We start from the raw sequence: 16688 nt of genomic DNA, 5'->3' as shown, positions 1-16688 counted from the left end.
TTTCTTCCAGTATGGGTGGCATTAGATAATGACCTTCTGTGCCATATCTCAGGTTGTGAGGTTCCCAAGTTGATTGACTTTGCTACCTTGAGACCCTTCTAATAAAACAATAGTCATGACTTCTTCGGTGGGTGTAACATGTCGTCACCAGTAATAAAAAGATAGTCACATCCATTACGTCTTGAAGTAGAGGTTTATTAACACCCACCAGATCAGTTCACCAGCAGCAGTCCCAGGTAACTGACACTCTGACTGACAGAAGTGCCCCCAAGATTCTACTGATGTACATAACATTCCCCACAGAGAATCATACATTAAAGGGGAAGTTACAACACCTTCCTTGCTCTTGCTGGAAGCTTCTCCTTCAGAATCTTATGCTGTCTTTGGTGGCATGTGAGACGTCTCTTCTTTCTTGCCCTCCTTCTTTACATTGGGATGTGTTGTTGTGCCCTTAGGCAAAGACACCAATTTTGTCCCTGTCATGAATTTCCTTTTCTTAGTTGGCCTTTTGAGAATCCTAATCTTCTTGGTTGGTGACAGGCAGCCCCCAATTGAATTGCTCATTCTTAATCATTTTAAAGGATGAATGTTGTACCAGGTTGTCTTACCTTAAGGTAAAAGCTACTAAGGATTCACCCAGCTCCTAGCATGCCAAATGGAAAATGTGGCGACCATTATCCGCATTTCGTTTATGGTTAAAGTGTGAACTCAGTCCGACTTTGAGATTTTCCTATATTTATGTCTTCTTTATTGAAATGTCCTAACCAGAGACCAGCCATCCAGCCCCAATATTTTAGTCAGAAGGTTCAGCCTTTGCTTGTACCATGATTCTCCTGCTGATTCAAGAAATGTGTCTAGCGACTTCACCCATCTCTTCCACCTTGACCCCAAACACACTGTATCAGCATCTGGGATTGTTAGTGGCACTATGGGGTCGGTAGTCAAAGTCTGAGAATTTCTGTCTTCAGGCACAGTGGGGTGGTGTTTAGGCACACTGCTTGAAATGTTTGGTCCAATCATATCGCTTATTTTATTGTTTTACTCTTGCTAGTTAGTCTCTGTGTGTATTATCCTTGGATTTCAATTGGTTCAATGCTCGGACTTCCCTTGCCTAGCCTTGTTTATTGTTATTTGTGGTGGCGGGAATACTCTGAATTCCTTGTTCAGAATTCCTTGGGCTTTTCTTTGTAGATCTACCGTTTATTTATTGGTCTGTGTGTGAATTTCACTTGCGGTGCTTCACACCTCCGTGCCGTTTGCCACCAATGCAAAAACAGGCAATGCCCTCAACCTACTCAATGCTAAAATCTAATGAATTTAAGAGGATAAACTGCTGAGTTGGCCCTGCTAAGATCTGAACTTGTGACTGGCAGCTCGTAATTCTCAGTAGTGGGAAGTTTACTCCCTTTGCCAATCTTCCCACTTTCGATTAGTAAAGATCTTTCTCTAGTGACTTTTCCCTTTTATGTACATTGACATAGATTAATTCGCTTAATTGCTGTTTGCTCTTGTTCATTTGTTTGTTGAAATGTGGTGCAAGTCAAATATTTTCTCTTTGGCACTGCACACCACTATACTGTATTTTGTATGTGGGCATGAAGGCGTTCCTTAGGATCATTAAAACCTGTTTGCCTTCTGAGTAAATTACTTCACTTAAATGCAGGTTATTTTCCTTCATTTTCTTTTGTCTCGGAATTTCCCGCTTCTCTGTTGCCAGACGATGACATGATAGTGTGCTTCTTATTATGTTATCAGTGTTTAATGATAGCTATTTTCGTTTGTTAATTCTTGTACTTTAATCATTGTGTTTATTGTCTTTATTTGGTTGCATTCATGCTGCATAGACTGTGTCATCAAGTCCAGTCAAATCCAGTGATGGCTGGTGACATTTGAAAGTGGTGAGGCTTAAAAGGTTGGTATGACTTTTATGTCATGAGCAACTCAGACAGGCTTAAAAGACAAACATTGGGTTCAGGCTGGATCCTCCTCCAGAGAAACACATTGAAAAATATTGGCAAATGGTGCATTTTAAAACAAATTAATTTAGTGATAAAACAAGGCTTATAAAGCAGTCAAGACGTATAGTTTTTAAATATTGAACACATAAAAAACTGCCCTATATCTTACTGCATTAATATGTTCAACAGTTACTGTAATGTGCAAATTGTACAAGGCGACAACTTCAGGCTTTTAAAGAGTGTGCTTGCCCAGTGTCTTGCCCAGCATGCGGCATCAACAAATGCTACAACCAGGCTTTGGGAAGGATCCACAGCTGCTGATTGCAATCAGTCATATAGAAATATGTGAAGACAGGTCTTTAACCCTTTCGCTGCTGATGACGAGCTCAGCTCGTCATCACCCACGGGTGTCGTGTGCTGATGACGAGCTGAGCTCGTCATGAAGAGTGGGAATCAGAGTAATTCAGCACAGCGCAAAAATCCCCGCAGCAGCCATGTGGTTAAGTGGGATGAAAAATGTGCTGACTTGCTAAAAGGGAACAGGTAAAATAAATTTCTTTGATTCCCTAGAGTGCTACCCGGCCTGTCTTTTGGTTTCTCTCTGTGATGAAATTGCATCAAGATATATAACACAACAACTGACCTACACCTAAAACCTTGCAGTACAATTGGCTTTGTTGATGGGTGGTAGCTGTTTAACATTAATGATTAACAACAAGGATTTGTTATGAATATATATTTTTTTTAATTTGTTTTTATTGATGGTCAAGCACAATATACAGTTCAAACATTTCTCATTTTGTGACTTTACATTTCTTTTTGTCCATATCTCCAGTATTCAAGGTATGTTTTAAGTACCATATTATTTACATATCATTTCAGTTCACGTTAGTTAAAGCCCTTACATGTTTCAGCAAAACGTACATTACAGCCCATGAAGTTAAATAATAATAATAAAAATAGGGGCATTTGTAAAGCGCTGAGCTACGCACACCGGCGTGTCCCCACACTATGGGGAGAGAGGCGGAAGCTGGGATTTTAACTGAGGGGCGGGCAGTCTACCTGACATATAGGTATGTTTTTAATTTAACACGGAACCTACTTTCTGCCGGTTCTAGTCGTAACTCCACCGGAAGTTTGTTCCAATGATTTGCCGCTAAATACCTGAACGATCTACCTCCCATGCGGGTATTTATTACATTTCTCAAGGAGTGATACTGTTATCTCAGCTTTCTGTTTATTCATCTGTTTGCATGGACCTTAGATACTTCATGAGCGGGTCCCAGAAATCTCTAGGGTGAGATGCCTCTGGTATCTCTTCGGCATAGTTTTCTAATTGTTCCTTGCAACAGGTCATGTCTGTGATCCAATTTTTACATTGTGGTGCCTGTCTACTCCCCCACTTTATAGCTATTCTTCTCTTGGCTGGTAGCAATGCCATGGCTAGCAGTTTGCGTCTTCTAAACTGTTTGATTGTGTATATCCCCAACAGGCAAACTTGAGGTGAGTTGGGTATCTGGTCAGCTAGCATTTCCGGTAGAGTACTTGTCACTGTTTGCCAATAGGGTTGCATCTGCAGGCATGCCCGGACAGTATGTAAAAAGTCTGCCTGTTGGGCGTTGCAGCGCGCTCATATATCATCTTCACGAAGGCTGTATTTATGTAACTGTGCTGGTGTATAATATACTCGTAAGAATTTAAAATGTATAATTCGTAACTTACAATTTGACGTGAGCATTTGTGTGAGTGTGCAGCTGTATCCACAATCCTCTTTGGATATTGGGCTGCCTAGCGTATCTTTTCATTTCTGTAGAGCCCGTTCTTTTTCTCTATATTGTTCATGCTGGGCTGCATTATAAAGATTTGTTACCAATCGTTGATATGTAGGTGATGTTAAGAGCATTTGGAGCGCATTATGTGTTGGTGGTGCACGAGGAAATGTGGGGTAGATGTCTTTCAATGCCACCCGTAATCTAAAGTACGCAAATAGCTTTAGTGATGTCTGATGTGCTGCTAGCGTAGCATTATTCTGTGATATGATTTGGCAACCTGGAAATGTGTCTTAGACCCATGTCTCCTAGCAGTTAAAGCATGTTTTTTTCTTGCGTCACAGTTATTTGTGGGGGGTTTTGCAGGGGCAGCGCTGGTGCATATTCTGGAAGTTTTTTAGCTTGTTTTGTCAGCATGTGCCATGCTAATTAAGTGCAGCATCCTGGGTTAATTTCCGCTCTTGGGGTGCATTGTCTTGGCTCAGTTAATAAGCGACAAGGGGGGTCGGGTGAACACTTATTTTCCACTACTATGTGAGGTATATGTGCATGCTGGTGTATCCAGTAGTGCGCATGTTGCACCTGGGCGCAGTAGTAGTAGAGTTGTAGGTCTGGCGCTCCAAAGCCCCCTTATATATATGGTCAGGTCAGTTCTTTCCATCCTACTCTTGGCTGTTTACCTGCCCATGTTAGCTTGGTCATATATGTGCACAGTTTTATAAAAAACTGTTGTATGAGCATTACCAGTATGTTTGTGAATAAGTATAGAAACTGTGGAAGCACCACCATCTTCTTTACTGCTATTCTGACAGCTAATGATAGTGGTAGTCTAATCCATCTGTCTACTTGGCCTTCCAGTTTTGTAAAAGCTGTACCATAATTTCCGCATATTACTAACGCCGGGACTCGGTGTATCCATACCCCTAAGTACTTAACTGGCTCCGTTTGCCACTGCAAGGGATATCCTAGTGGGGGTTGTTTTGTAGCAGGTGCCAATGGGATTACCATGGATTTTGTCCACTTTAATCTTAGCCCTGAGTGAAGTTCAAATCCTATGTATTCTCTGATTAATTTATTTTTGTTTGATGGATAGCATGTATATAAGACCATATCGTCTGCATAGAGTGGTATGCTCACAGGTCTAAGTTGGAACTGCAAAGCTGTGTCTGCATGTTTTTGCCAGATTTTACATGGTAGTGGCTCAAGTGCCTGAGTGAGAAATAGTGGAGAGAGTGGGCAACCCTGCCGCGTTTCTCTATAGATGTGGATAGGATCAGATGTATTGCCTTTTATCCTGAGCCTTGAGCACAGTCCCGTATATAGTAGTTTTATCCAGCGCAGGAACAGTTGAGGGAACCCCTTCCTGTGCAATACAGAGAGCATAAATGGCCACTCCACGGAATCAAAAGCTTTTGCTGCGTCCAATAAGTGCGCTGGGGATGCTCAGACGTGGGTCCCAGGCACTCCACACCACTGGAGTCAAGCTAGCCGGGCTGATGAGAGGTGTTACCTCGAAACCGGTCCGGTCCTCGGATGCTTGATTCCGTTCTGGGAAGGACATGGCTTTTGTAGTTCGGACTGGACTGTTCCCATAGGGCACAGGGTCAGAGCTGATTTGCATATCGCCATTGTCTAACCCAGGGTGGTGTGGAGTGCAAAAAAACGATGGATTTGGGCCCAGATCTTTTGACTGGGTTGAATGTGTGACATTGATCCACATTCGGTCCATCACTTGTTTTGTTTGCAGCTGCGTCCAATAGGGCCGCAGCTGCTCGTATATCTGGATGTAGTTAATGACACATTGCGAAGATATTCCATAAATTATGTGTTGTTGACTTCATTGGAATAAATCTGGATTGGTATGGTAAAACTAGTTTTTGCAGTAGGGGCTGTATCCTTAGTGATATGATTTTAGCTAATATTTTAGCATGTAAGCTGATGAGGGACAGTGGGTGGTATGAGTTGCACCGGGTGGGATCTTTCTCTGGTTTAGGTAGTGTAAATAACAGTGCCTCTCGCAATGACGACAGGAGTGCACCCTCTTCATATGCTTCAGAGTACATCCCTGTTAGGTGGGGTATAATTAAGTCACTGTATTCTTTATAAAACTCACCCAGTAGTCCATCTGTCCCTAGAGCTTTATTGTTTGGGAGAGATCTAATAGACTCTTTTAGTTCATCTTCGGTTGTGGGTTGACTAAAATATTCCTGGTGTTCATCAGAGATCCAGGCCAAAGCTATATCATCTAGGTATTTGTCCGACTCTTCGTCAGATGTGTTTGCTTGTGTATAATCGTGCATAATATTCTGAAAAAACACATTATGATGGAATGTGTATCATAGTGTGGCGTGTCTTACGCATCTAAAATTTGAGTAATGTGGTGTGTGCTTGTTGTATTCTACTTGCTAGCGCACAACCTGAGTGTTCACCCTCCCCACAGTTTCGTGCCATAAACCTGCGTGTCATATATTTCACCTCACTATTCATGATACGTGTTCAGTTTGTTTCTGATTTCTGTGAGTAGCGTGGGGTTTAGAGTTTGAGCATATTCCGTGTCTAAGATTTTGATGTACCCTTCTACCTTAGTTAGCTGCTGTCATATATCTTTCAATATCCCAGCATGATTGCCTATGCAAAATCCTCGGATTGTTACTTTGAAAGCTTCCCATAGTATTCGGGCACTGTTCACTGTCCCCGAGTTATGTTCAAAGTATTCTGCTACAGTCTGTCTTAGCTCCATTCAAAACACCTGATCTAGCATCGCAGTTGGCTGGAGGCGCCCTGTGAACTGCCCAGAGGTATGTGTAGGAAGTGCAATATTTAGTCGAACCAGCGCGTGGTCAGATAAGGTCTTAGGCATATGTTCTACAGCTACAGTCCTTGTGCTAACTTTGCGAGTTGCTATCCAATAGTCTATTCTAGACCATGTACTATGAGTTGTGGAGACGCATGTTCCCTCTCTGTACCCGTGATGGTGCAGGTGCCATATGTCCACCATCCCCCATACTTCCATTCCTTCTTTGAGTACTTTAGCGGCATGTTTTCCATATTTATCATTACAAGTGGATTTATCCACTGAAGGGTCCATGCATCTATTGAAGTCACCTCCCTAAATAATTTCTGCTGGTGTCAGTGTTCGTAATTTTTCCAGGATTTGTAAAAAAATGCTGATTTGTCGATATTTGAGCCGTATGTGTTTACTAGGGTGAAAATAGTGCCTCCGAATTTCCCTTGGATTATAATGTATCGTCCCTGATCCTCTGTGATAGATCTGTGTCGTGTGAATGGGATGCCGGTCTTAATTAGTATTAATAACCCCCTAGCGAGTGCCCACTCTGATTTCTGAAGATTGAGTAAGATGGGTTTCTTGAATACAAGCTACATCCACTTTGTTGCCATCAATGTAAGCGAATACTTTCCTGATTTTCTGCGGATTGTTAAGGCCTCGGACGTTTCAGGTCAATAGTGTTAGGGGTCCAGCCTGCCTAGAACCCCGGTGTTGGGGCACTAGGGGGGGTGCATGTTCTAATGTGTTTTTACGTCAGCCTGAAAAAGTATTTGGTATTGAGAATCATTTAATTTGCTAATTTAAACATAGCTTTACATTAGTTTTGATATTTCCCAGTCTGTGTCTATGAACTTTAGTTTTTGATTAAATGCCCATATAGCTATCTGTTACATCATCACTTATTTGTATTTGCCGTGTCTGTATCTTTTGTATCACTGTCCTTTCAGCCATATCCGGGGATCGCGGTCCAGTCTTTATTCCTTGTCTTCTGTTTCCGATGTTTGATCTTGTTTGTCTGTTCTGCCTCGTGGTGATTTCCTCCATAGGTTCTGGGGGCCTCTCCTTCGCACGTATTGAATCACTGCTTTGGAATCATTGAAGATTTTATTCCTTTCCTCGTCTATGATTCTGAGCCGAGCGGGGTAGAGCATTGCATAGGGTATTTTTTGTTGCTGTTGCTTTTTCCCACCGACAGAAATTTCTTTCTCACCTCCTGTACTTGGGGTGTAAAGTCAGGATAAATGGATATCTCTGCTCCTTCATGTCTCAGACTCTCCAGTTCATGGGCTCAGTGCAGCGTGGCATCGCGGTCTCTGGCGTTAAGTAACTTTGCAATGATGGGCCGCAGTCTGGCTCCCAGAGGTGGGGGGGGCAGGGATCTGTGTGCTCATTCTATTATAACGACTTATGAAAAGGTCTCTCTGTCCTGCAGGGATATTAGCAGATTTTCAATGTATCGTTTCATATTTCCTGTGTTCGTTGACTCCGCTATTCCCATTATTCTCAGGTTGTTTTGGCAGGAGCGTGCCTCCAAATCGTCTGACTTCGCTTGAAGGGCTGATAGGGTTTTATCCATTTTCTCCTGGTTGGCACTGACCTGTTGATGTGTATCTATAGCTTCCGACACTCTCCGCTCTACCATGTCAATCCTTTCTGAAAGTTTGTCCAGGCGTTCTGACATGCAATCTACCCTCTATGTCAGTGCATCTATTTTGTTATCTATATTGTACAGAGTAGTTTGCATAGTTGTTAGAATTTGTTTGAAGTCGCCACTTATTTCTGTATCTAGGGAAGATGTGACAGTGTCTGCAGTGTCTTAGTCCTTCGAGCGCCAACTCGTTGCTTTCTTGTGATCAAAGTGAAGCTTGGACTGCAGGTTATCTGTCTTCCCAACTGCTGAGTGGGGCATGTTTGTGTTTCAGGGGCCTTGCAATTCACAGTTCTCTAGTTCAACACTGCTTTAGCTTATATAGGACTTGACGTGGCTGATTTATGTTTCCTGTCCTTTGATTACTGTTCGGGGGTCTCTTTGTGGTGTGTAGGCTTCATGCCACTCCCGTAATTTATGTATTGTTGTTTGCGCTGTCATGTGATGTTTTTTGCGTCACTGGCCCTAAGGTCCATGCAGCAGTCGAAGGTGACGCTGTATGTTTTCCATTGGAGCTGAGTCACAGGCTCGAGCTCCCCAGGAGTTCTCCACCCGTTACCCTTCCTTTAATCTGACGGGCCTCAGCCCTTTGAGAGTGGTAGCAGCTTTGTAGGCCGTGAGTGGAGTGAAGCTGGGTCTATCCCTATCTGTCGTGCTATTTGCCAGTATCTGTGTCTTTAGCCTGGGAGCATTTTGCTAGATTCACTGCCCCCACGCGTTAACTGGATTGGCAACTATTGTGGGCTCACCGTAAGCAGTTCAATCCTGCAGAGCACCCTGGGCTCCTTACCTCTGATTTCAGTTTGTGTTGTCTCCTCTGTTGCACCAGCCGCTCATAGTGTAGCTCTCGCTGTGATGGCCCCCTCACCATTCGCTCTTGCCGGTACCTTTCTTCACAGCCTCCGTCTCAGCTGAGAGGTTTTTGGCTTCCTGTTCAGTTGTAGGCTGCAGTATGGACCGGTTGCCCAGTCTCGTTGGGATCCACCGCCGAATGCGAGTCTCCCCAGGGAGGGTGCAACAGGTATGGCGCTGTGCAGGTGGGTGCTCTTATCTGTGTGTGGGGGGGTGTTTGGGCGGATCTGCCGCTTCTTTTCCCAGCGGACTTCAACGACGCATGGAGGGAGGTCTCACTTTCCTGTGCATGTGCACTAGGCCTCATCATGCCAGTGTTTTGCATTAGGTGGTGCAGACAGCTCACAAAGTCTGTTGTTTTAAGCCAGGATAACTTTTCCGGGTGGCTCTGATCTTCCAATACGCTGTGCATTTATAAATGATTGAAAATCTCGCTTTTGACACAGGATATTTCGTGGATTATTAAATGCTGCCAAAGGAGCTCGCTCAAGGAGCGGCCATCTTCAGGCGTGGCAAGCTCTGCCGGATTTGTTATAAATAATTAACATTCAAAATGTTACAATTCTGAAATTTAAATAGCATTGAGGCCTGTGGAAGGAGCTTTGGCTTTCAGTTATGTGCGCTTTATGCTAAATATATGTATTTTTTCTCTACACATCTCATCCATCTGCACATCTTCAACCATCTCTCTTCAGCACCCTCTTTTCACTCTTCCTCGAATGTACTTCATTGCATCTCCCTCACTTCACCACTTCAAACATTTACAGCACTCATTCACATTTAAGCAATTTATTTCCTTTTGTCCTGTAAATATTTTGCCACACCACTTCACACTCATTTTCACAAAATTGTAATTACAACTGGAATACAAGAGCATTATTCTGTGTACTCTGCAGGTAGGGCAACCCACTAACATGCACTTTACTTTGGATTCAGCATCAGTGTCAGAGCCCTGAATCAAAGACCCTCATAAACACCTGAACAGCTCAAAATGTGCATGGAAAAAATACAGCGAGAAACACAACATGATTAAATAGTTAATTCTGAGGAAGGCAAGATTAAGTAAAACTTTACATTTGCGAGGAACTGAATAGGTGACATGCATTGCCTTAACGTTCTTAACACTCATTGTTCGTAAAGCAATCCATGTTTTTGGCATTAATGACGTTAAGGCCATGTCTCTGGCATGCAAGACTGTAGTTATGTGGGCTGGAGGGCCATGATTCAGACTACTATGATCGCTAATGTCCACCTTTATCTTGTAATAAAATAAAATAAATTACACAAAATGCTTTTCTTTTCAGAAAATAATTTCATCGAACATTGGGAACATAAAACTGTGCCATTCTGGCACAAATTATTAAATAATAAATATTAAATGTTACATCACTCTTGTGAAAAATTATGCATTTGTTCAATACAGGCAAATAATCCATTTAGAAAAACAGCAAATTATCAAAATATCTTGTAATTTAAATAGCCTAATAAAACACTTGTGCAAAATTCTGCAATATAAAGTGCATAGTGCATACTGTACAACATGCCATTTGTTTATTCGTTGTTAGCATATATCCCACAGTAATTTCTCTTCTATATACTGTAACTTTTTTTCCTCCTCCAGTAGATAATGTTGTCTTACTATACCTTATGGTGCAATGATTTTTGGAACTCGCTCAGTCCTTTAATGGACCTCTTTTTTGCGACCTATTGCTTGTTTCAAATATCGCCCATGTGAGCAGAGTATACCAGCCAAACTCTTCTCCTCCTAAACTGCCTCAGTGTGCCTAACGTGCCAACACCGTGCCTAATATTGTATGATATGAACTTATCAGAACGTGGTTGCCAATTATTAAATATTCATTGTCATGAAAATCTCCTCTTATTATTTTAAATGATAGAGATTAAAAATCTCTAGCATCATCTAATCTGTCTATTGGACTTCTTTGATTGGTAAAAACATTCATTCATGTCGAGGGCATCACTAAAATGTGTCTAGGTAGAAAGGGGCTTCAAATGTCAGTTTCTACAGAAATGTGTATAAATCTTCCATGGCATTCAGCCCATTAGGATTTTTTGTATATAAATCTAAAATATATCTTGTTTCCAGTCTACACAATATTGCTTCTCGATTACCCCCTTACCTCAATTTGGGTACTGTGTAAATGACAAAATATTTTAGGTGACTCAGATTGATTTTGTGTGTCTCCTTGAAATGAAGCGCTACCGGATATAGGAGATCCATATTGGTTATTGCTCGGATATGTTGCAGAATGCGTTTATGCTCCTGCAGTTTGGTACTCCCTATGTAGCTCAATTGACAAGTACATTCAAGTACATACACAGCAAAATCAGTTTTGCAGGAGAGGAGTTTGTCAATTTTGACAGGTCTTTCATGAAACGGAGTGTGGTACTGCCTCATATTGACACCAAACTGGCATGCCCTGCATACATTACATTTAAAGAAAGCTTTTTTGAAAGAGTGCCAATTGCAGGCCTCTGACCCTTCTGGGCTGCTACTGACAAGGGCATTGCTCATTGAGTCTGATCTTTTAAAGGTTATTACTGGTCTCTTTGGGAGTAACGTGACAATGATAGGATCACTTAAAATCAATGGCCATTGTTTCCTTACAATAGCTCTTAGTTGCCGTTCCTGTTTGCAGAAAGCAAGCCTAGTTTCCTTATCTAAAGTTTTTTTATAATCACATTGCTTGATGTCTATGTATGGGTGTCTAGTATGTCTATTAAACCATGTATTGACTCTATATTTTTTCTCTGTTTTTGAAATTGCATGGCCTATAATTTGAGCAGAATATCCCTGAGCAAGGAATCTTAGTTTTAACTCTTAAGTTCCTCTTCACTGCTACATATTATTTTTACCCTGAGCATTTCCCCATAGGGGATACTGTTGATTAGATATTATGGATGTGAACTGCTGGCATGTAGTGTTGTGTCGCATGCTGTTGCTTTCCTATGTAGTTTAATTTCAATCCTGTCATTGTTGATATAAACATGGACATCTAAAAAATCAACTGCCGATAGACTTATATGTGGTGTGAACTTAAGACTGACATTGCTACAATTTATCTCAGATTTTGTAGCACTCTCCTTGGACCCCTTCCAAATTATAAATAAATCGTCGACATATGACAACCAACAGATTATGTGTATCCCCCAGCTCTCACTGTGTTCCGTCATGAGGACCTGCTCCTCCCATCAGCCCATGTGAAAGCACACGAAACTGGTGGAAAAGCAAGCATCCATGGCTGCACTCCGAACCTGTTGGAAAATGTCTTTGTTAAAGGATAAAAAATTGATATTTAAACAGAATTGTATCATACACAATATCATTTTGCTGTGTTCCTACAGTCTGAGAGGTATTCTTTTTAGGAAATGCTCCACTGCTCTTAAGCCATCAGGATGGTCAATACTTGTGTATAGAGTGGTTACTTCTAAAGTCATGAGCAAGTAATCTTTACTCCACGGAATGTTATAGATAGCCTTAAAAAAAATATATATATATATATATATATTCACTGAAAAAACCATAGGTTTCACACCAGTTATAGTTAGGAATTAGCATTTAAAAAACCTTTGAAATTCAGTGAAAAAACCATCAGTGATGTCATGAGTGATGTCACTGACCATGTCATGAGTGATGTAATATGTGATGTCATCAGCAGTGCATTGCACGCGCAAGTTATAGTGAGTCCGACTAACTATAACGTGGGAATTTCAATGGTTTTATATCAGTAAAATTTCCAGCTAACTATAACTGGTGTGAAACCTATGGTTTTTTCAGTGAATTTAATAGGTTTTTTAAATGCTAATTCCTAACTATAACCGGTGTGAAACCTATGGTTTTTTCACTGAATTTCAAAGGTTTTTTAAATGCTAATTCCTAACTATAACTGGTGTGAAACCTATGGTTTTTTCAGTGAATTTCATAGGTTTTTTTAATGCTAATTCCTAACTATAAGTTTCACTTTATAAATAAGACTGTTAGCACTCTAGTTGTTCTTTTTAACACTCTGGTACATTCTGTCATTGGGCTACAGTTGGGCTACATCTAGTTGAAATTTGGGCTACATTTACAATTTTTGGTCTCTGGTGGCCATCTTTGGGCTACATTGGGCTACTTTGGGCTACATTTGGGCTACATTTTGGCTCTAACATATATTAAGCCCAATGTAGCACAATACATATTTTTCTAAGTTAATTTTTTTACAAACCACTTTAGAATAGGGCTACCTGTCCCTACAATTATCCCATTTTTTTTTTTTTTAATTTTTGGGGGGAGCGCTCCCGGAGCGCGCCCCGGGGAGCGCCCCGAAAAGCGTATTTCTGAAAAGCGCCCCGGGGCGCGCTCCGGGGAGCGTCCCGTGAGCGCCAATATCACAAACGTAAACATGATCGTGACGTATCGCGTAGCCGCGACCGCGTGATACGCACGGCGTAAGCGCACCCAGAAGTACTCGAGCGAATACGATCGCACAACGTAAACTTCCGACGCGCTTACGCTGCGCGACCCGGGGCGCGACCCGGGCCGCGCCCCCGGGCGCGCCCCGGGGCGCGTAGCGTAAGCGCGTCGGGTCATGTGAGCAGAAAATAACACTTTTCATTGGTTCATAACAGTTTTAGTTTCATAATGATGAAGCCCCTGGTCTTGTGACCTGAAAATAACACTTCTCATTGGTTCAGGACAGTTTTTTTTTCTAAATGATGAAAGACCCCACCTTTTTTCCTTATTCTGACTTTGTCCTTTGACTGAGGAAGACCTGTTTGTTGCTCTCTCTACTTTTTTGCTCTAAATAATGGCTTCATTAGTAGCATCAGCTGGTGCATCTGCCCCACCACCACCACCACAACCACCAAGAGGACCAGCTCCAAATTATATTGGTGGTCAAGAACAGGAGGAGGAGGAAGAGGAAGAGGAGGAGGGGAGAAGAAGATGGCTGCCAGAAGAAAATACCCCATACAAACCCAAACCACACATTGTATGGGAGTTTTTTTCAATTCCAGAGGGGGAAAAAAAGGTGAATGCGCCCAAGGTGACTTGCCTCATCTGCAATGATGAACTTTCACGGGGCAACCCAAACAAGAAATATTCATTTGGTAACTATACCATGATTCGGCACATGACAAGAAAGCACCCAATCAACTACTCTCGTGCAGAGTTCCGGGAACTGGCCAGTAACCTCCCCCAGTCATCAAGGACCCCCTCCCAAAGAAACCAACCCACTTCCTCGGAACCAGAAACATCCGAGGTGATGCCTTGCATTCAGCCGAGATTTGCTGATTTTAAAATCACTTGTTCTGCATGTGGCAAGCTTATCGCCTATGGCGAAAAAAGGGTTAAGCTCATCGTCCTTGCAGGTGATAATCACAAGTGCCCCAAAAAGAAGTAATTTTTTGGGTTTTTTGTTTTTTTGCTCCAGTTGAGCCAGTTTCAATTCCCTTTTTTTGTTTCTCCCCCTAAAAAAATACAAAAAAAAATATAAAACTGTTTTGAAAAGCCAAAAAAAGTTCAAAAAGTTCAAAAAACACAAAAAAAATATAAAACAACAAAAAGAAGAAAAAAAAAAGTTCTTTTTAGAACTACCTCCAATTTCTAAATCAAAACTTCATTTTTTAAAAACTCTGTCACCTTTTTTCATCATAGTACGCTCCCCGGGCCGCTCCCCGGTGCGCGCACCGGGCGCTTCCCCCGCGCAAAACGAAAAAAAAAAAATATTTTAAATGCCCCGCGGGGCCCTTTTATAGCCCCCACATCAAACCTAGGGGGTCAAAGGGGTCTATCCCTGACGCCTTATGGTCAGTTCCCCCTTTGTTTTAGCCACCTCTTATGTCTCGATTTTACCGAGACACAAGATGGCGGCCGCTCTGGACTGTTTCGAATGTTTACAGACATCCGAGAGCCAATCAGCTTTCCATGCGCACCTCGCGTCACGCGCCCGGAGCGCTCCCCGGTGCGCGCACCGGTGCGCTGCTATAGATATATATATTTTTGGGAACCTAAATTACTCAAAATCCACTGCAGCACATATCTTGAGACATAGCAAAGGCACATCAGGCTACCAATCCCTACAATTTTGCCAAATTTGGTGGAAATCCATTCAGCCGTTCGGGTTAAAAGTGAAATCGACCGCCCTATGGAAATTAACATGGGGAAAACGCGTTTTGGGACCCCCCTTTTATCTCGGCCCCCGCTTGACGTATCCCCCCCAAACTTTCAAGGAAGGACCGGAGCTCGACGAGGCCATTTTCAGGAAATTTTCAGGCAGATTCGTCAACCGGTGCCAAAGTTATTCCAAATAGAATTTTGAGATTTAACATTGAAAAAAATCCTAACTATAACTACCTACTGGCGACCGCCAGTAGGTAATATATATATATATATATATATATATATATATATACACATACATACTTTTTGCCTAGACTTCAGTGGCTGTTCCATGCTTTAGTAACTAATATAACAATTGATGCCTTTCTCACCACAAATCAAACAATATTATTAATACCAACTGAAGTCATATTTATAAACTATGAGCTTTATTTCTTTTTATATATAGATATATAACTGTTTCTTCTTTTCATTGAGTTTTTTCGTTATTTTTATTTTATTACATATTTAAAACATACACCTCATTATCGTTTTTCACAAATAGTGTAGACACACATTTACAAATCACAGATATAATACATCCTAATGTTCTCAAAACAAAATTATTACATGCCACAACATATACATTTATTGTGATATTACACAAACATAATTGACAGAAATAGAGGGAAAAAAGAGGGGGAAAGAAATCCTTTGTCCTACAGTTTTTTCTATACGTTTGACGGGACCTGTTCTGTCTATATCCTCGATGCCTACTTATTTTAGTGGTTCTACATTGGTCAGAGTAATGGTCGAAGACTCTAGCGTCTGTGCTTGTTTACTCAAATTCAGACATTACACTTTTCTGTGCGTTCCTTTTCTTTTGTGTTACCCTTGGCCTCAAAGAGAACATAAGCCAACGCGTTTCAACCTTCATAGATGGACCAGGGATTGCTTTAAGTGAAGGTATTCATCAGGGCATCAATTATTTTCGTGTAGGACACTGCAGCTTTCCAGTCGTTGAGGTCTTTCTAGACCTGAAAGGTCATGAATGGGGCAGGGATGTTGAATGCATGTTGCTTCTATTCTCCAAAAAGCATCACATCTCATTAATCAGGGCCAGTCTCACTTTCTGGTGAGGTGTCTCTCATTGCACGCACTGGGCTGGCGCACTCCTCGTTGCTCCACGTTTATTTCGGTCAGCTGATGTTGTGGAGGTATGTGATTTATAAGGATGTGAATTCCTGTTTCTTCTCTGAGTTCCTCAATACGGCTGACGTGTTCCATGTTTTAGATCACCATAACTGTGTGCACTTTTTTGCTGTTCAGCTGAGGTACATGATATCCCTTCACCAAAATCACCCAGATGTCGTTGAACAGTTTATAAAAATAAAGTTCACTGTTAATAAAAAAGGTTGCTGATTTAAATGCCTCTTTATGAAGCACATGGACAAAAAATTCTGATTGACTACTTCGGTTGATAGTGTGGAGAGGATAGATAGTGTGTAGACAGACATAGACCAGACGTAACCAGGATTGTGTAGGAGTTTATGAGGGTAACCTCACTAGT

The sequence above is a fragment of the Lissotriton vulgaris genome, chromosome 8, assembly GCF_964263255.1.
Source record: "Lissotriton vulgaris chromosome 8, aLisVul1.2, whole genome shotgun sequence".
Taxonomy (NCBI): Eukaryota; Metazoa; Chordata; class Amphibia; order Caudata; family Salamandridae; genus Lissotriton; species Lissotriton vulgaris.
This window is presented reverse-complemented; position numbering follows the sequence as displayed.